The sequence below is a fragment of the Kryptolebias marmoratus genome, linkage group LG1 (genome assembly GCF_001649575.2).
Source record: "Kryptolebias marmoratus isolate JLee-2015 linkage group LG1, ASM164957v2, whole genome shotgun sequence".
Classification (NCBI taxonomy): domain Eukaryota; kingdom Metazoa; phylum Chordata; class Actinopteri; order Cyprinodontiformes; family Rivulidae; genus Kryptolebias; species Kryptolebias marmoratus.
In genome coordinates, this window is record NC_051430.1 from 14,839,722 (window position 1) to 14,860,952 (window position 21,231).

The window sequence follows — 21,231 nt, forward strand, 5'->3', positions numbered from 1 at the left end:
TTTCTGATATGATGAATTTGAGATTTTCATTTGTTGTCATTTGTAATCATCAAAATTAAACGAAATAAACATTTGAAATATATGAGTTTGTATGTAATGTATGAATATAATATACAAGTTTCACTTTTTAAATGGAATTACTGAAATCAATATACTTTTTCATGATATTCTAATTTTATGACCAGCACCTGTACAGTTTGAATTGGATTGATTGCGTCAAAGTCTTGCAGCTCAATTTGGTTGCGATAGTCTACGGTCTAGACGAAAGACATTCCCTCTCCAACTCCCCTGACACAGGAGCAGGACATCAAACGCTCCCAAGGCTCATTTGATTCATTTTCTCATTGGTCATTACCTTCACTGATTAGACATACTACTGCTCATTTTTGAGTTCTTCAAATTTCTTTCATGTTCCTCAAAAATAACCAATTAAAAGTTACACCAGATGACATAAAACCTTTTTAAATGGAGACACAGTAACTACAACCACAGCAGGAGTCTGTATGTGGTGTGAAAGCTCTAAAACCTTCTGTATTTTTCCATTTGTCACTCTGACTGTATTACTAACTGGAATTTCAGCTGTTTTAGATTAAGAAAAATCCACAGTTGGAGGTATGTGTACTGTGCTTGGTTTTATTATGGTCCAAATTTTTAATTATGTTAACTTAAGGGTTGTCCATAATCACTGACTAAGAGCCTGGAGTCATTACCAACCTTTAGATTTATAAAATTTGTATTCCTGCTTACATTTTTTTCATATAAATCAGCTCACTTTGGTGATTTAATCTCGGCTGCCTTATTAAAATTTATCATTTGTTTCCATGTGAGAGGAATGTGGATGAGTTTCTGCCCTTTTGGGAAACAATTGTCATCAAATAACGACCCTAAAATAAGCAACTTAAGTTTTATATATTATTATTATTATCATCATTAATATTGTTGTTATTATTATTAAGTTGTTGAAGAAGTGGTACTTTTCTCTCTCTTCTGTTTCTGTGGGAAACAAAAGTAGAAGTGAGAATATTTTCATTGGGATTTCATTTTAATGAACACAAGTGTGATTTTACTTAACGAAAAAAAGGTCAGAAAAGTGTAAAGAGTTTTGTTGGTTCCTGTGGAAACAATTCATGCATCAGCAGTTTGTGTTTTTATTTTTTATTTATGTATTTTTTTGGATAAGGCTTTGAGAACAAAGATTATTTTGCTTATTATCTCTGAGTTACATTTAGAAATGTGACAATAACATTTTCTCCTTCCTGATAGCACAAGCAGGTAATTTATAACTTTAACTTGATTTGAATTAATAACTATAATAAAGATTGATATCAATCAGTGCAGTGGTCAGTAATGTTATGAAGTTTTGCGCTCCACAGCAACTCTAATAATCAAGCTCAACCGAGTGCCACTGACACGACAATCATATGATTTGTTGCACAGATTAACAGACCAGTGACAGCCATCACCTACCACAAAACTTTAATTAAATGCATTTAATTGTTTTAGATGCACAGTACGAACACACAGAGGATGCACAGCCACATAGTGGTATCTCACTGGGCTATAACTGTTGGAGACTGGTTGGTGACTCACGTTTGTGAGAAAATGGGCAGATTTTCAGTGTTTGTGACTAAGTAACCAGGGATCGGTGCAGCCACATTTGGCACAATCAGTTTTTAAAACCCATGGCTGGTCTTTGTGTGCACAGCTCCCAAAACCATATTCAAGGCCAGGTACAATTACCTTCGCCCTCATTGTACTCGTCTCTGCCCGCTTTGTACCCACCTTGGCAGCCGCCACCATGTTTATGATTTACTCACCAGGAGTGCACTTTTAAAATGAAGACAGGACCTTTTTTTAATAATTATTATTTATCACTGGCATGTCTTTTAGACATGGACATTTGGGGATTTAGCCTTGGACGGTGTCAAAATACAGCTCTAGCTCTCGGAAACTAAACTGGAAAAGGTTTGAGATGGGTTTGAGATGCACACATTAACTCTGCAGCTTTTCTGAGAGAAAATTTGTTGCACAGTTTTTTGAACGCGTTTAAAATTTAGGAGACAAGGCTGTGACTCTCTGTGATTAACGCAAAGAAATTGAGAACTCCTGCAAACATTTTAGGACATTTTGGAGACTCCTTCACAAATGCTGTTTGACAAACTAGTCGCCAACAGCCAGAGCCCAGTGAGATATTGTCTGGGGTGGGATAGTGGGAGGAGCTCACACCTTTGAAAGCTACCAATTCTTATTTTATAGACAATTCGCTGGGGTTTTCCAGCGTCAGCTGCTTCCCATTTGTCAAGAAGACGAATTCAGTGACAAGTGATGTCGGTCAGCTTCAGGCAGCGACCGCTGCAACAAGTTGCATTGTTTTATTTTATCAGGCTTATCTATAATGAAGTGAGTGTGGCACATGTATGAAAAGAGACTGTTTTTTGTTTTGTAAATGAAGATAAATAATAGCCTTTCAAAGGCTGAAGCGATGGATGCAAATAGAGTAGTTCCTCATATCCGTTTTCTCTTTCTTTTTTTTTTGTTACTGGGATCAATTAGCTGCAGTCTGTACTGACACATGGGGTTATCAGTGGTGACTCAAAGGATATTAGTCAACCTCCTGTGTGCGCTACAGGTGAGGCTGTAGCTTGGAAATTGCATAATTATCACAATGAAGAAACACTAAAGACTTATGAACACACAAACATCTTGTGACAGCTGTGACAGGACTTTATAACTGTCAGTCTGTATGAGGGAAAAATAAAAAAAAAAGGCTTCCAGGGAAATATTAATTTCATATGCACATAATCAACCTGTCGTCCTGCAGAAGTCAATGGAAAAAAACAAAAAAGCTGTGATTGATTTTTTATTTATACTTTGTAAATTTGGAATGAACACAAGTATGCTTTTCTTTTCCCCCTAAAAACTGAACCAAACCAAACAAATAAACAAAAAAACACGTCAGCAAAAAAAAATAAAAAAAAATGCACAGATTCAGTTAGCAAAACAAACAACAACTCGTTTTCAGGGACTAAAAACTAAATTTATGCAGGGATGATATCCAGTAGGTGCAGCCCTGTAGAAAGATCTTTGCTTTTCAAAACACCCCTATTTGTGTGTACAGTGTCTTATTGCTCTTCACTGGCAAATGTCATATAAACAAAGTTGAAATATTTTTCAGAATTTTAAACTTTATCCAGTTTCTTATGCAAAATATGTTCTTACTTACTCCAGAGCTAAAGCTGGCGTGGCACCTTGGCAACACAAAGGTTTCTGCGTTGTGCAGGAGACAGTATATCTGAAGCTGAAGAAGAGGCTCGCACAGATCAATTTGCTGCTGGGATGCTATCGACAGGCTTTAGCTTTTTTTTGTTGTTCCACAGTTTTCATTTTCAGGCATGACGAGTTCATATTTTCTACAAATGTAGCCGGCTTTGTATTCATGATTTTTTTTACCTACTTCATTTGTGCAGTTTTAAGTGTTTCTTTTTGAAGGTATTTTGTTGTTGTTTTAGATCCTTTTTTTTTTTTTTGCTGAAAATCTTCAGAGAATCAGTCATCTAACAGAGCAACACGTTGTTTCCAGTGGTCACTCTTGGCTCCCTCAGTGAGAATGGGTCAGTGGGTTTTGGTCTTATCCAAAATGAAATTGTATGAGATTTTCATTTTGTTAGCTTGTGACACTAAAAATAGCCACTATGGTGGCATACACAGTTGTTGTGGGTAGCAACTGCAAGGTGGTGCTAAAGCCGAGTGTGTGGAAAGAAGCATTGAACAGATGCTCTGATAACAACATCAGAATTTTTCTTTTTCACTGTACAAAAATTTATATTCTCCCCGCTGTTTATGTTTAGGTTGTATGTTCTCCTAAAGGGATTGTTCAGATTTTCTGTGGTGGTGTTCCTTTTGAGTTATCAGTAATCAATATCTTACCTGCAGTAGAAATTGATCAAGGCATTATCAGGTTAGAATATCAGGCAAGAATTCTCTGGGCAAAGTCGTGGAAATGTTTATTTAGAATGGGGGCCATGACTAAAAGCAAATCCCGACCATCTTAAGGCAACTTCATACGGAAAAAAAATATAGTGGCTATAAACTAATGTTCAGATGAGCCGCTAAGAAATTTTGCAGGTTGAAGTTGTTTTAATACAGCAGAAGTTTGCTGTGTAACTGACCCCGCGTTGACTGTTTTGACGAGATTGACTGCGCCGAGAGGACTTCAGTCTGATGTGCCAAACTGAGAATGCTCTGAGCCAATTCTGACAACATACAAACTAATGATGAGAACTCCATAGAGCACCATATAAAAAAACAGCAACAACAGAAAAAACAAAACAAAATCTCCCTTAACCATCCCCTTTAAATAGTTTCACTTTATGGGTAAACCTAAAATCATTCTTTTTTGTCACATGTTGACACTATTTCCCAAAAGATTATATAAATGTCTGTGACATGTTTTAGGTAACATATACACCACTTAACTGCACCACTTTGATAGTTTCTCAAACATACCTTTCAAATATGCAGACATCCCTCTTTTGTTCTACCAGGTAATGAGGTGATAACTTTAATGACATCAAAAAGACAAAGAAAGAAATTCTGAACATGGCTAAATAGTCACTGAAAAGGTTTGTACCTTCTTTTATTTTTGACAGTTTTCTGTCAGTCACAACCTCTTTCAGCAGAGTTGACAAGGTCAGGATAAAATGAGACAGATTGGTAAAAATGTCTCCACTGTTGTGGTTTGTTAGTACAGAAAACAACAGTAAGCATGCACAGAGCAGGCTGCATCAAAAATTGCTTTTTATAAATCGCCAAATTGGAAAACAATTGTAAAAAAAATCAGTTTTTCCTCACCAAAAGCACTGTTTGCATGTGGATAAGAGGTCAAAATGCAGTGGAAAATACTTGTTTTTGTAAAGATCTGTGATAGTGTGGACTGAACCAGACAGATCAAAAACATATTTTTCAAGTATACTTTTAGACGTGAAGTGAGCCAGTCCACTTCACCCCTCTCTTCTGCTGGTTCTGTCTCTTTTGGTTTTAGTTAAGTACTCATCAACATTTGAAGCACATAATTACCTCTACAGCTAAGCGTACTGTGAAACGCTTCAGATCTCAGATCAGATCGGAGACAACCTGTTACTTCACTGTCACTTTCTTCCTTAAATAGGCTATTTGTATTTTCCTCAGCTGCAGTTTGACCACAGGCAGCAATGCTTGTTCTTTAATTGAAAGGAGGAAAAAAAAAAGAAGTTTTAAACATTTTTGCTTTTGGAAAATGCCAAACATTAGGTAAACAAAACAGTTAGGATGGCATTTTAAGCTATATCCTTTTACATTGCCTGGATCTCTTGGGTACAAATATACTTGCAATTATTATTCCATGTTCTTCATTTTATCTAGTGTTTTTATAGAGAGGCGCTCTACAGAGTTAGAAAGGACGGCTAAAATGTCCCATGGTCTACCTGTAATTCATCGGCCTATTGAGTATATTTTCTTGTAATTAAGAGAAATTAAGCAGCAAATTGAAAAGGGGAAATGAGCCATGGCAAAATCACATGCTACCGTGCTATAAGAACCTTTTATTTTCTCTCTTAATTTAAAACCTAACACACCTCTCTAATTGGTCTCTCTTTGGAACGGTCATGCCGCACCTGAGGCTTTCATTTGCCTTGCTGTTAGCATGCTGACAGGGCTAAGTCATATCAGACCCAAGGCTGGGCTGCTGGCATGCCAGCACAGTTAAGTCCTCAACTTTTTAATCTGCCTAATCCATATTTCAGCCGCAGACTGGTAGTACAAATAAGCCGACTGTTTGACGGTTTCTCTATGAGTGTGTGTTGAGGTGGGAGTTGACCGACATCCGTAGCAACAGTAGCTTGGAAACAGCTCGAAGTATCATGCAGAGTTTGTTTAAGCAGTGAAGACGGTGGGAGGTGTTGGATAGTGGGAGAACTCGCCGAGAAGACAAAGCCTCTTTAAGCACTTATCTGTATGTGATTGTGTTTGTGTGCATATGTGAGACTGAGGAGGAGAGTGTCTAAAAGAACTGAGTAGCCATGGTAATTTTGACGTCTAAGAGTGTTAAGTGTTACAAGTTAAAGTGCTACTTTTTTATTTTTAATTATTTATTTCCCTGTCACACAAATTGAATGGTTTGGAGCAAACCCTTTTTTTTGTTATTGTTGTTGTTGAAGCCTAACTAAGGAGATCTTATCCTTGGGAAGCATTCGAAGGGATGCGGATGTGGACGGTGAACTTTTCAGGCTGCCGGACTGAAAGGGCAAGATGAACTCTGGCCATGAAAAGGGAAAGAAAGGGAAAGCAGTAGGACAGAGCTTGATAAGGCTGCATGGCTTACTTTTGTTGCCTTTTTTTTACAATGCTTCTAAAACTCACCTTCCCGATTAAATGACAACAGATGACCCAGGAGACATTATCTGCGGTCATGGCGGCAAAATGTGTGTGGATGGTGTGTTTTGACCTTAAAAACACTCGTCACCGTTGCTGCAGTTTGACTTGAGTTGACTCTTTTGGTCAAGTTGCTCTGAACTACTAGTGAGTTTGCCTCTACTGTCTGTCTTTGTCTGGTTAAGCTATTGAAAATAGAAAAAAAACAACAAACAAAAAAAAAGGAGCTGGCAGGTTTTTGTAGATGAAATACCACATTCTCCACGACTCATTTTTCTCATCTTGAAAATGTCACGCACACAAGAAGACATGCGCGTGTCGAAAGAATTGATCAAACCCCACCAGGGCTTTAATTTATTGCTTCTTCTTATTCATGGATACATTTTTCAGTGTTCAGATTCATTTTTCTTTCTCTACTCTTGTTTTTTTTAGGAGAAGTGGGGGTGCTGTTGCAGCGTTGTCTTTCTCTGCATGGCTTTTGGATCATTTTCTAATAAATGGGTTAATAAATCCAAATCCTTTTAATATGATTGACTTTTGGCGTCAACCTAATTCAAGATGGTTGCTAAAGCTAATTAACAAATATGGCTATAACGCAGTCAATTTTATAGATATAGAGCTAATATTGGATTTGACCATATCTGACAATCATTCACACTACATTCTCTGAGCGTGACAACGCACCATATCACGTAAAGTTAAAAGTTTGACCTAAAACAGCACTTTTGAACATAAGATGATCTGGTATGAAAGGCAGCGGAGGATAGGCATTCCTCCAAGGAATGCTAGGCATTTAATTTCTAAAATCATGTTTTTGTTCATCATCAGGGCAGGGTTGAGTAAACACATGCACCCACACACACACACCAAAGCAACATATAGCCTATCACACAAGAACATTATGTCAGTCTCTCCCCTTATGGATCTGTCAGATTACTGGCATGGGTCCTGATCAAAGCTGCTTTAAAACCTCCGCTAAGCAGCCTCGCTCTGAATTCCTTCTGCTAATTTATCCTTGCTGCGACACGAGGAGGGGAACAGAAGCAGAGAGACAGAGGCAGACAAAAAGTGTGTTCAGAGATGCTCAGTCATGCCTCAGCCCCAAACAGCTTCTATTAAACAGCACACATTAAATTACAGTTTTTCTGTGAGCAGAATAAAATGCGCCTCAGATTTTCACTTCCTTTTCATTTCTCTGGGTTTGATCTTCTGAAAAAAAAAAAAAAACTGAACCGTTGGATCTTTACTTGCCACAGAGCCTTTATATTTCACTTTTAAACACTAGGATTATGGGTTCCTCCCGCTGCGAGGAGATGGTTAGTGTTGCTGTACACCTGCATTCAATCCTTTCATTCAAACTAAATGAGGTGGTGAAAAAATAGCTGCTGATCATAAACTTTAAATTGAACTTCACCTCAGTGCAGATTTTACTAAAGTATGAGTCTCGCTGATTGATTATTAAACTAATCTATGCCTGGTTTGTAAACATTTTCTTCTTTTTTTTGGCACACATTCGTAGCTGCTTACCGCAAACTCAAATGTTCTTCTTCCAACCATATAAAGCGCTGCTCAGATTAATTACGACCTTATAAATGTACAGTTTGATCACTGTCCCCTGCAGAGCTCACACGCCTCATCTTCTGATCAGACCAGCTAAACTCAGAAACATCTACTGTAATTGGCCTTTATGGTTTACTGAGTCCTCTAACTATCCCTCATACCTAATACGCTTCATAGAAGTCTAATCATTTATATGGCATAAGCAGAAGTTGTATGTATTTCATCTAAGCTGCCATGCCTCCGCAACAGAAAACTGGAAAGTTCACGGAGAGCAAATTAAGTACAGATATCATTCAGCATCTAGTTCGGGTGATCCACAAAGCTCTACCCAAACCTAGAACTGGGAAACATTTTAATTATTTTTTTGTCTTTTTTATGCAAATGTAGATATTTTCTCTAAATGTAAATGTAGACATATTTGAATAGAGATCTGTGGATGTGATACCTGTGTTGCAGCTTTGAACTGAGGCTTTGAAGCTGCTCTGTCTGATGCTACGAGCTCTGGGCTTTGAGGTTGAGCATGTCCCCGTATGTTTCACAAGGTGTAGTTTCAGTTTTAGCTCCAATGATTGCCATAAAAGCCATTAACCAGGGACACCATGGCCACTGAGCGATGGGGTCTGATGTATTTTACTTCAGCTTGCAAGATGATAATTATGTTGTCTACATTGCCATGGCAACATGTAGATTCTCAGAGTTTAATGCATATATATGTTACAGAAATGTGATATTTTCATAAAGCATGTTACTTATCTTTTAAAAAAGAAAATAAGAAAAAAAAGAAAACCCTAATTTTTAAACATCTCAAAATATTTTTATCATATATTCCTGTATTTAAATATGATAACAGAATTTCTTATTACCATGTAGAATTACTCTACTAACGTTAGCCTTTTTTTATTGAGGTAGAAAAAACACTGTGAATAAGAATACAGTATTACAGTATGTCTTACAGTCTAAAAACACCAGCCCGAAAGTTTCTCTAAAAGTTTCACAGTTTGATCTCGTAAAGCCACACGAAGAGCTAAAGAAAGAGGATTTGGCTTTTTTTTTAAAAAAAAAGAAAAAAAGAAACAACCTGCAGTGCCAGGTTGAAATGAGTGACTGTTCATTATAGTGGCTTCTGACACTGAGCCACGTCTGCATTGCTCTGTTGACTCAGAAGATTAGATCGGCAAGCACTAAGCTAATCTGGCATTTATAGATTTCTGTGTGTGTGTGTGTGCATGCTCCATCTTTTGAGCTCCTGGCTGACACAGACTTGCGGACTTGAGGTATTACCAGGTGAGTCCCGCACTGATTTGCCGTGGAGAGAAATAAAGGAGCAAAACAGCATCCGGATGAAGAAAGAAGCCCAATCACTTTTTGTTAATCTGCACCTGCTGTTGATGAAAAAATTGTTGATTACATGCAAATTGCTGTTCTTCTGATTCTTTTGTGCTTGATTGTTGGCTGCTGGATGGACTTTAATAACCCTCTCTAGAACTGATTAACTTTTAGAGTCAACCCAAATCAAGATGGCCACCACAGCCAAGCAACCTTGACAATAACTGTGGCTATAACTCAAAACAACTACCTTATTATTTTACAGATAATGAGGTAAGATTTGGTGTGGTAGTAGCTGAGAGTCATTTACAACATACTCTGAGCCCTACACATGACTACATCTTTGCTTAAAACTTTAGCATAAACTGTTAAAATCAACACTTGTCTGTCTGTTAGCAAAATACGTCATGAGCCATTAGACAGAATTTACTGAAACTCTCAGAAAGTGATCACTGAATGTACATCTAAGACTCATTACCATTTGGAGTCAACCCAATTCAAGATGCCCGCCAGAGCTAAGCAACCTTATCAAATACAAAAAAAGTTATAACTCAGTCAGTTTCACTGATATTGAACTAAATGTGATGTGGTAGTAGCGGAGAGTCACCCTTAGCACATTCTCTGAGGACTATCACATCTCGCAGTAACTCACAAAATCACACGAGACCGTCTATAACTTCATTTACACGGTTTGACAAAATGGTTATAACTCCATTAACTCTCATCATAAGATGATCTTAGTTTAACACAGAGGGATAAAAGGTGGCAGGTGATATGCGTTCGTCCAAGGAATGCCAGGTCTTTATTTAAAGATGATCATAAACCAGTTTGGATGGAGGCTCTCTCAGTTAATCATAGGCAAAATAAAAACTTAACAAAGACAAAGTTAACCCTCCCCTGACCTTCAGGTAAAAATGACCCAAAGGTACAGGAGCTTTTCTATCTCTATTTCTTTTGAGGGCTTCAGGAGGGCTAAATAAAACGGATAACAAATAGATGCTGGGTTCAGTTAAATGTCATAAAGAACATGCAAGTCTTTAAATTGATCTATTTGAGCAATCAAATGAGCTGCAGGACAACATGGAGATTTGATTAATTTACCATTTAAAAAAAAAAAGCATCATGTTGGTCATCGGCTGAACCCAAGTGTTTTGAAAAGAACACGCAAAAGCGCAGTGTTCAGTGAATCCTATCTTGAAGAGCACATTTTTCACTATGGAAATTGTTATTCAGCGGTAGTCTAGCAGGGCTTGCCATATTTGACACTGCTTTAGTAGGGCTGTCTTTCATCTTGGCAACAGTTTCCTCTCCTCTGGCAACAGTCCCTCCGCCACAGCCCAGATAACCTCTGGAGTACAGCAGGTTGCACCTTTTAAGGCCGTCTTATTCTTCCCCCGAGGGGACTTCACATGCAGACATTACATTATCTCCTGTTGCAGTAGCAGTCGATATTTCCTTCATTTCCTAGTTTGTGCATTTTACTCACTCTGCATTTTAAGGCCTAATTTTAAGATGGGGGAAGACTAGATTTCTGCAGTTTCCGTTCAGCGTCCTTTTCTGTTTTATTACAGCTAAAATACCTTTTTTGAAAAGAAATAAATATTTCATGAAGCGTTCAGGCAGTCACCTAAAGATCTATTATGGCTTTAAACATCTAAAATAGACAGTCAATGTTTTCTTTGGACACCAGTGAAACACATGCAGAATGTGATTCAGTTTGACAACAAAAGCTATTTTATACAGTGCCATTCGGCAAAACACTGAACCCTGGAAAGTTGATAAGGAACACTGTCTGAGAGTTTGTGTTACACATCATAAAGCTCTTTGCAGAGCCACGAGAAGTTTAAAAGTTGCTATACGAGTGTGGAGAATTAGCATTTTAGATTAACACCACATTTTTATCATTTTTCACAGATGGATTGCAGAGCTGTGACAGCCCATTTACCATGAGCTCTTCATTTACCTCCATATAGCTTTAATGTTTTCAGCTCTGCAGAACAATCTAATGGCAGGCCCTGACCCCCACCCCACCTCTGCATCTCTTTAACAACAAACAGACAAACAAACAGATTATATATGTTGAACCATATTTTTCTTATAATGAGCAAATGGAGTTCGCAAGATACTGTTTGTTTCTGTGCATAAAAAAAGTATCCCCGAAGGGCACTTCACAGTCAGTAGACACACACACACACACAGGAAACATTAATACATGACAAGAAAACATACCAAAACAGCTAAATCTATCTGACACAGACAGATTTAGTGGAGGGGAGTTTTGAGGGACAAACAAAGAAAAGTTTGAAATGATGTTTGATCTTAACATAATTCTACAAAATAACCCAAATTAAAATCTGACTTGCATTGCATGGTTTGTGTTCTAAAGGACAGAACTAATGGTAATGATGCAAACACAAAATATAAAAGAGTTGGGCCGTGCCCCTCCAGTGCTCTCAATCGAACTAGTAAACTATGAAGAGCATCGTTCACAGTAAATTACTATCAGCTGCTTTATTAGAATTGGAGCATAGGTTAGTGGGGGTGTATCGCCGTACTACAAACTGATTGCCTCTCCAAACACCACCAGTAGCTCTTGTGCATTATTCATCCCTAATAACCAGGACACAGAGTGCTCATAATTGTGCCACACTGTGCGCTGTAATGTCTTCCACAGTTCTGGGGCAGTTTTGAAGTTGCTTTCCAGCTGCAATTGAAAACACAGATTAATACAACTCCTGATGCATGACTCCTCTCTGGTAATTTACATACACCTACACACAAACCGAGCACACTGCTCACTTTACTGAGGCTGCCGGATCTGTCGTGAACTCTGTTTTAACCTTCACACGTTTGAAAGGGTTGAGATGCTTTAGTTTGCTCTTGTGTCTCATGTAATACGCTTTAAAACACAAAAGTAGGCCTCCTCACAGAATACGAACTTTTTTTAGCCATAAATTGCACATTAGTAATCACTTAATAGACCTGATAAGATGACCGGAAATACCTGGAGAGGTAAATTATGGAGCTTATTTTATGTAATCATTGTGATGTGTCTTAAATATTTGGTTTTACTTATAAAAAGGTTGAGTTTATCTGAAAGGGAGAACTTAAAGTGCTTTCCTTACGCGACTCTAGGGTTTATGCATTTGTTGTCCTGTCTTCTTTTCCCAGCTCCTTGGGATATTTCACCCCTTTCATTTCATATCAGCACTCTCTTAATGTTAACTTACAGCTTCTTGTTTTAGACTGATCTTTAAAAGAATTTAGCTTTTTTTCCCCCCTATTAATTTACGCTCAGTTCTTTAAAAATGACAATGAAAAAACTAAGTTGTAGAACTGAAAATAATATAATAAAAAAAAATCTGAGTTGTATTTTTATTATCATGGGCAATGTCTGGTTTGTTTATATGGAGGGCGCAGGATCTTAACTTGTACTGTAACCAGCTTGTGGAGACGCTGGTTTTGTTCCAGCTTCAACTTCCCATGTTCCCATCAGGTGCCTAGATTTCCTTTATGGTTGCTTTTTTTCCGACTGAGATCAGGTGTGTACTTTTCCTGCATCGATGTTGGACTTTCACAGAGTTCTCCTGTCGCTGCTCATGTAGTGTTTGAGGCTCACTCCCAGACAGTTCCAGGTGGGTTATGGTTTGAAATGAAAAGCCTTTGCCTCTGAGATTCACAGTACATTAGAAAAGCTTTTCACTCTGGATTCCTTTGTTCTTCTACACTCATCATTCTTTTATCCAGACTTGTTTCACATTCCTTGTTGTAAAAACGAAGAACACCGCCAACAACAAAAATCCTATCACCATGTCTGATTGGACTTAATTATTGAGCCGGTGCTCCTTGTTTCCTCCACAAACAAATTTTTGTTCAAGTTGTTTATTACTCGTCAGACAGAATTTTTGCTGATGACAGCATGGTGCCGTGAGCACGCTTTCGCTGCTAACACACATCTACTAATTAGACCTAATATTCCGCCAAAAGCCCCTAATCTGCTGTGGTGTGTTTCTCTTCATCGGTGGAATCTTGTAAACTGGGACTCCTAACCTGACAGCTCAGATATTTAATGGGTTTTCACACAAAATCATCCAGGGTTTCATTTGGAAACATGAAAGATGCTTTCAAAAATGCTGGGCGCAGTTTGAACGAAACCTTTGTCTATTGGTATCTTTTTTGTCTTTATAATCATATCATCTGCGCCACCAGTGTACCAAATAAACATTCAAGTAAAAAAATACATTTCAAAGTACATCCTCCCCATGACTTCTTCAGTGTTTCATATTCAGCATCACAAGGTTACTAACCGACAAATACCAGATATCCTAAAACCTTTAGTTTAATGTGAAACTGCTGCAGGTTACTGATAATATGACAAACTCCATCTGTAATTACTGAAGTGAAAAATGTAAAAGGTAATGGAATTTTTTTTGTTGTTGTGAGGAAACCATGTTGAGGGCTAAAGAAATAAGTTAAAAGGGCATCGATAAGAAAAACAAAGTATGACAAGTAGGTCTTGTCAGACGGACAGATCCAAATTTGTCCAAGTTGAACTAAATTGAATTTTACAACAAAGGCATTGCAGTGTACTGCGATAAATGATGACAGAAATGGCTGGAACAAGAACAGCTGCAGGTCCTTATTTTCATTTAGTACCACCCTCTCATTTTGTTAAATCTGACTTCTCTGGATAAAGCTGCTGCTGGCCAACAGCTATTTTCTTACTGATAACATTTAGCCGTTCTACTAGAGGCCTGAATAGCAGAGATAAATAACAAAACAAAAACACAAACCTGATTTCAAGGATGTGAACACAACTCTGTCATATTTATATAAAAAAAACCTCATTACAAATAGTTTAGAGCAGTTTAGAGACTGTTTGGCCTTTTCAGCGTAATAGGAGTGTCCTTGTGAAGTGGCGACTGCTCATTTTTGATAATTCACACAGAACAAATAGAAAAGCTGAGCACTGAGTATTGCTGTGTGTTTACACAAAACAATCCAGTCACTGAATCAGCTATGTGACAACGGTGTAGTTGGTTAGAGTCGTGTGCTGCACGTTCTGTACTCTACTTCATACACGAGTCCGACTCTGACTACCTCAAAGACGCAGTTGTAGTCTATGAACTTTGACCTTCCCTTCTCTTTAATCACAAGAATTGAGATGAAATTCATCACTGTCAGCAACACAAGACACCTTGTAGGCTGTTTTAAAAGATATTGTGGCTTATTTGAAGATGTACACAAAGATAAGAAGACCTAAACAGAAAAAAAAAGAATTAAAACACCCATCAGACTAGTTATGAAGCAGTTAAAATGTGCTTATTGGGCAGAATATTACTTCTTCTCTGCTGTTCTTTTTTGTAAAGTAATGCCTGACAAGCTGACAAGCAGATAGTTGTTGAGCCTAATTAAAGCGAGCCTGCAGCTGGCTGTTTATTTCACCGAGACACATGAAAACTTTAATAATTTGTTGCCAAAAAGTGTGGTTCCTTAAAGAGTGATGGCTTGTAGCTCCTCTGATGGACAAGCCATGACTGTCTGTACCGAAGACATTTTCAAACACCCAGCTTTGTTCGGTTTTAACAAGAGGAAAGGTTTAAGGAAATTCTCCCATCAATCATCATATGCAGCTGACTGACAGCTCACAGCAACAAGTGGGGGAGGGGCGCTAATTTACAGCTCCACATAACTGCAGAACACCTCCCTGGCTGTTCAGTAAAAGCATTTTAAACTGCAGGGATAGTAAGATGGACAAATGTTAGGATTTTGAAACCATGACTTTTTAACACGATGGTATACCTTGAAGCCAGAGACCAGCTCAAGTCGAGTGCTGTTATAGTGCAGCGTTCGTACCCGAGGTTCCATCCCACTGCTTCTCTCCAGATGGAGGAGTGTACCCGACTCAGCAGAGGTCTTCCTGTCTCTTCTGGGCAATGGGAGCAGGGGGTAGCCCGGTGTGTGTGGCTTCATACACGTGTCTGAGTGCGAAGCCAAGTATTGAATTGTTACTTACTGAGGAGTCTACAGGGAATGAGCATCACACAGAGGAGAGGGGCAGGAAGCCAAATTCTATCAAGGCTTTTGGGGAACATCAATCTTCCACAGACAACTTTGCTAACGAAAACCTCCAGTCTTTTATCTAGCTGGTGTGTTCAGCATCATTTTCTCTGTGTGTGTATGTCTGCTCAATAGATGCCGTCATCCTTTATGCATATCTCTGAACCATGCAGGGTTTATTTTAACCACAATTGACCCACAGGTACATCGAGCCTCTTATCATGGCAGCAGTTCTACTCCCTTACAAGGAAAGGATTAATGCTTTAACAAGAGAGGGAAAACCTGTTTTGTGTTGTCGCTTAGATGCTATTATAGTTACTGCTTACCAGCTCTCAGTAAATCCAAAGGATCACTGCAGAAAGGCAAGACCAAATGTCTGCCTTTCTGCACAGATGTGAGCTTCAGTTCCAACAAATCATGATTGTAAAGATGCAAAGCTGTGAGCCCAACATATGTTGAGCTCCAGACACGACCCAGAAAATGTCTTTCATTTTACTCATAGTAAATAGTGAAATATTATTCACATTTTATTCAACATGCATACATATGAGTGCATATTAATGTAGATAATACCTTGTTTGTTCCTTTCAAAATGTTTGTGTTACAAATAACACTTGTAAAATCAGTTTTCTTAAAGAAAGGTTCACAATCCTTTAAAGGTAGTTTCTTTAACATTTGTATTTCTTTCACTCTGTGCTAGAAAGGGCCATTTATAAGCACATATGTACATCAGAGTTTCCACATTTATTCCTGCCGTCGGTGTGTTGTAACGGGTTGTTCTGATGTTCCTAATGCACTCAGACTCGCTGACTGATATTCACTCTTTGACCCTGTGCCTCGAATATGACACCAGCAAAGGTGATTCTCATTTTCAATGAACCATCGGCTTCACGAGAGATCTCGGTTAGACTGATAGGTGAAAATTGTCTTCTTCACACTCCTGTCAGAGTGCAGACAGGTAGTGTCACTAGGTTTATCTGTATAAGATGTCTCAGAAAGTAAATGAGCTGCACGACACCCACATAGTGTTAGTGAATATAAATGTGCTCCCACTCCACCGTTGTACCAGCAGAAGATCATGACTACTCATCTGCTATGAGTAAATTATACTGACATCCACCAATGGACACACACATTTACAACTGCTTTCCTTCACATCATGACACATAAATCCACTGAACTACAGTAGGTTTTATCTGCCAAATTATCCATGCTGTGTACAGGTTATTATCTGATTAAAACAGCTTTATGGTACAATGGGAAAAATCACAAGTCACCATTTTTTTCTTAGGTTTTGCTTTCAAAGAACCAGACATGCTTACTGTCTTGAGCAGGGCTTTCTAAAAGGTGCAAAGTGATTTTCTTAGGACAGTGAATGATCTTTCTCTAATTTTGCACCAATTATGTTTATGCTTATTAAAATGTTTTCTTTTTTTGTACCTAAACCACATTACACTGACCTATTTGTGTTATAGGTTAGGTCAAAATAAAAAAACAAACAAACAAACAAATAGACAACCCCCCCCCATCAAACTCAAGGAATAGTTTTGTGTTTACACATAAATACCGAGCAACAAAGCACTTTTAAATTGTGTTGTCAGGCGTTCTGCTTCACTGCTTCCTGTTTTTTTTATCGTTAAATGCAATAAGTTGACAAAGACATTTTAGTGACATCCAGAAATAGTAATTTTTGCACCAATATGGTGTTTCCCAAAAAGTTGAAGTTTGGTAATTTTAAGAAACTGCACAAACAAACAAAACAAACAAACAAACAAAAAATACAGTACAGACCTGAAACAGGACCTGAAAAGGGCATCATTCTTCGGTATGCTGGTATGTTTCTTGCAAATACCTTTTGGGAATAACCTTGTTAGTGCAACGAATGCAATTTTTTTTTGCCTGTCAGACTGTTTTTGGCATTTGTTGCAGATTGAACAGAAAAATGGGAACAAATTATATTTTATTTTGACAGACTGCTAGAAATAAAGTGCCTAAAAATAGAATTCAAAAGAGTAAAAGAGCCAGAAAGCCTGAAATACTATCAGCCAAGACCATTTAAAAAACCTACAGAAACATCTAGCTCCTTGGAAGCTGAGTATAAATGATGGAAATGATGGGCAGCTCAATACTTTTGCCCACAAGTAGTGGATTCTGGGGTGAATTCTGTTGTAATGGATTTCATGTTAAAAAGTCATTACTTCTAAAATTAATGATCATCTAAAACTTTTCCACCCACTTCAGCCGAAAATGTGAGCAACAAAACATTTTCACATAATTATTGTTTTGCCTTCCTGATCTCAGCTCTCAGCTCTCAGTGCTGAAGCACCTAAGTCATTTATAGAAAATCATTTTTTTCTTCAGCTGCCAAGTTAAGTTCCCAGTGGGAGAAACGAATGACTGCGAGTCAATTAAGTCTCATCTCGTCTGGTCTTGTTCTTTGCCAGAGCTTTGGTACCTTTTTAACACTGTGATAATTAGTGGAGCCATAAAAAAAAAGTAGGAGGACAGAACAAATGAGTGTTGAACAGGTGCCCTCTTCTGTTTGAAGTGTATATTTAGCCTTAAATAAAAAAAATACAATCATGTAGGCTATCCTTTCTCTGCCAAGTGCCTTGTTGTTTTTAGATAAAAAAAATAACAAGTTGAACTGTATTAAAGTAGCTACCAGTTTGATAATTTTATAATTTTGCAGTGCTACTACTGAATATTCTGTTTTTGGTTGAATGCTGAGGCTTCAGATGGGTTTTAGGTACAGGAAGGCTGCCATCTAGAGTCAGGATGAAGGTAGTGCAGGGTGACGCACACAGCTGTGTGTGCTGAACCATTTAATGGGGTGAAATGGGAAAGTGAACTGGAGTGGTAAAGGGCAAGAGCTAGGCAGTCACTGTTGTTTTATTTAACCTTCTCCCTCTCTCTCTCACACAAACACAAACACACACACACACACACACACATAAACAAACACGCACCATGTACGATTGACGGACAGATAAGTCAGAGATCTTTGGGGTTTTCAGGCGAGCAAGCGGTCAGTGAAGTGGATGCTTTTAATGTCAGTGATTAACTATCAGTGCAGAGAGTTGTGCTGTAAAGTGACATCTGCATTTTTCACCCTCTTGGGTTGCAGCAGTTATTGTTTTGCTGTTAATGTAGGGTTTTAAAAAGAAAACCACTTTGCTCTTTGCTATTTTGATTCCAGGATAACCACGACTAAGTAAAAGTAAAATACCTGTGAGATTTATTTTCTCAGTATACTCTCATGGTGGGTAAGTTTGTTGACATATTATAATATGGTATTCCTCAACTGAACTACATTTTTCCTGATTAGGTTCAGTTATTTTAGGAGAAATGCAGCTCATTTGATAAGAAACACTCATCAAGTTTCATCATGAGTTCCTTGTGAAACTTAAGTGCTTCCAATTCTGTTCCAAAATATCTTCTCAGCCACTCCGAACGTGTCAAATCTGTCACTAATACACAACTTTGTTTGGACAAGCAGTCAGTAGTTTTTAGCATTGCACCAGAACACAAAGGGTTTGTGTCGCTCAAAATAGAAATAAAGACCAACAAAGACGAAGCAAAAAATAGATCACCCTTTTTTTGTCTCGCCAGGGTGCCTCACAAACAAGCATTCAAGTCTTGAGAGCTGTATTTTACTGATAAGGTTGGCCATTGTTGATTTGCTTCAGATTGCTTTAGTTTTGTGTGCATTTTTTTTTTTTAACAGAACCATAAACGCATAAAACAAAAGCTTTTAAAAATGCCATTCTCCCTTTGCTCTAAAGAAAACAGGAGTAATCAATTAACCTTTAATACAACTGGAAAGTTCAGGTCCTTAAAATGACAGATGGCGAAAATGTACTCATTTTAAATAATGCTAAATAACCGCAGGCATTTAATTTCAATGGGCTGCAGTGAAAAAGCTCATGAGCTGCTGACAATTTAGGGTTGTAGATTGTATGATATGTTGAGTTTAGTTAATTTAATGGGGGTATTGCATATTATTATAAAAGCTTGTAAAGGAGTTAGAAAGTCACCCTAAAAACAGAGTACACGGTTAGAAATCCAACACTCCAATCAAACCTTAACGTTACTCAAAAGTACAGAAAAACAACAAATTCATAAAAGTATCATTCACACTAGAAGCCATGACCGACATACAAAACAACATTTTATTAAAGAAATCACATTCTTTAAAATAAATATAATAAAAAGAACAAACACTGATGATACAGAGTCAGTGTTGATGACAAACTTGAGCTTTGTTTAATTGTTTCTGTTACTAATACTAAACTTAAGTGTCCTGTTCTCCTAACATCTTTTGTTTGTTTTTGTTTTACTATCAAACTATGATGAAAATGTGCTCGTTTCTTGTCAAAAACCTGTCATATAGGTATGGCAATAATTTTAAAGCACTAAAACTGCCATGTGACCAGGTGGTTAAACAATAAATGATGTGTAAAAGAATCATAATGTCCACATGCTGCTGATTCTGTTGTCACAAAATCTGTTGTTGAACATATAAAGTTTGAAAAATGAACTCTGACCTCACCTGAGCTTGAAGAGGAAGTTTAGAAGAACATCTTCGTTTTACATTGGAACCATCTGACTCAGAAGAAAATACATGCTGTTAGAAACAATAAGCAGCAAAAAGCATTGCTTTAACCATGCTGTAACACGAACCATGGCATTGTGGCAAAAATAAGAAGAGATAGAAAAGTATATTTAATTAAAAAAAATAAAAATCAATTAATTACTAAGGAAATGTTGAGCAGAAAAATCCCAAGAATGAGACAATTCCAAGCAACAGAATACAGCTTACCTAAGATTGTAAGACAAAGCTTTTTAAACCGGCTTCAAGGTTACCAGCAGTTTTGTCCTCACTGGAAGGCCATATAACCTGGAGGGCAGCATGAACAAACATCAAACCATAAACATATTCAACTCGTGGCAATTTAGTTACTGCTGATGAGCACATCTCAAGAGACCTGTCATTGAATCTCATTTTCCATAGCAGCCAGTTCATTCGCTGCTTGTCATTTCGTAGAAATTATAACATCAATATGAATTACAGAATCATCTGCATACATTTGAATGTTAATAAACACAGATGGGAGATCAGTCATGGATATTGTAAATATTAATGTTTCAAGGGTAGATCCTTGTGGAACACCTGTTCATATTAGTGAAGTGAAGTGAAATTTATTTATATAGCACTTTTTAGCAACAAGGCGATTCAAAGTGCTTTACAACACAGAAACAACAATTAGGTACATAATCAAATGCAGCAGGTACAATCAAACATCATAGAAACATCATAATCAAATATAGATCAATCATGTATAATCTAAATGAAATTATGAAAGGTGATTAGGTGATTTATGAACTTTTTAGTGAGAGCAAATTGAGATCAATTTGACAAATTCTACACATTGAAGTATATATGAAGAACAATTAAAGCAGAGCAACTTGGATACAAGAACCATATGATTAACAGTGTCACTTACTTACTTAAGGTTCCAATAACACCACCTCTGTGTATTAGGAGTTTAGTGTTTTCTATAAAATTACAACTAGTTGTCTTAGTTAAGTAATTGGCTCTAAAGCCGAACTGTAATAGATGTAAAGATAATAAATAAGTACTCAAGTGATGCATGATCATATTAGCTATGAGTTTTTCAACAACCTTTGACACAGCTGGTGGAAAACTGACTGGTCTGTAATCAGATGCATAAAAGGGGGTTGTATTTCTAAAGACTGAAACAACACCAGATTCAGCTTACTGTAAGGTGCAAATTGTTCCTTGTGTCAAAGAGGACAAAAAAAATAAAAACGTTCAAAGATTATTGTCTTTAACTGCAGCTCAATATTTGTGCT

General features: G+C 37.5%; 1 protein-coding gene across 2 annotated transcripts in view; it reads left to right on the forward strand.

Moving 5' to 3' along the window:
- The window catches only part of trpm3 (transient receptor potential cation channel, subfamily M, member 3), a 146,449-nt gene that overhangs the window by 9,149 nt on the left and 116,069 nt on the right, over positions 1-21,231 (forward strand). The window lies entirely within an intron of this gene.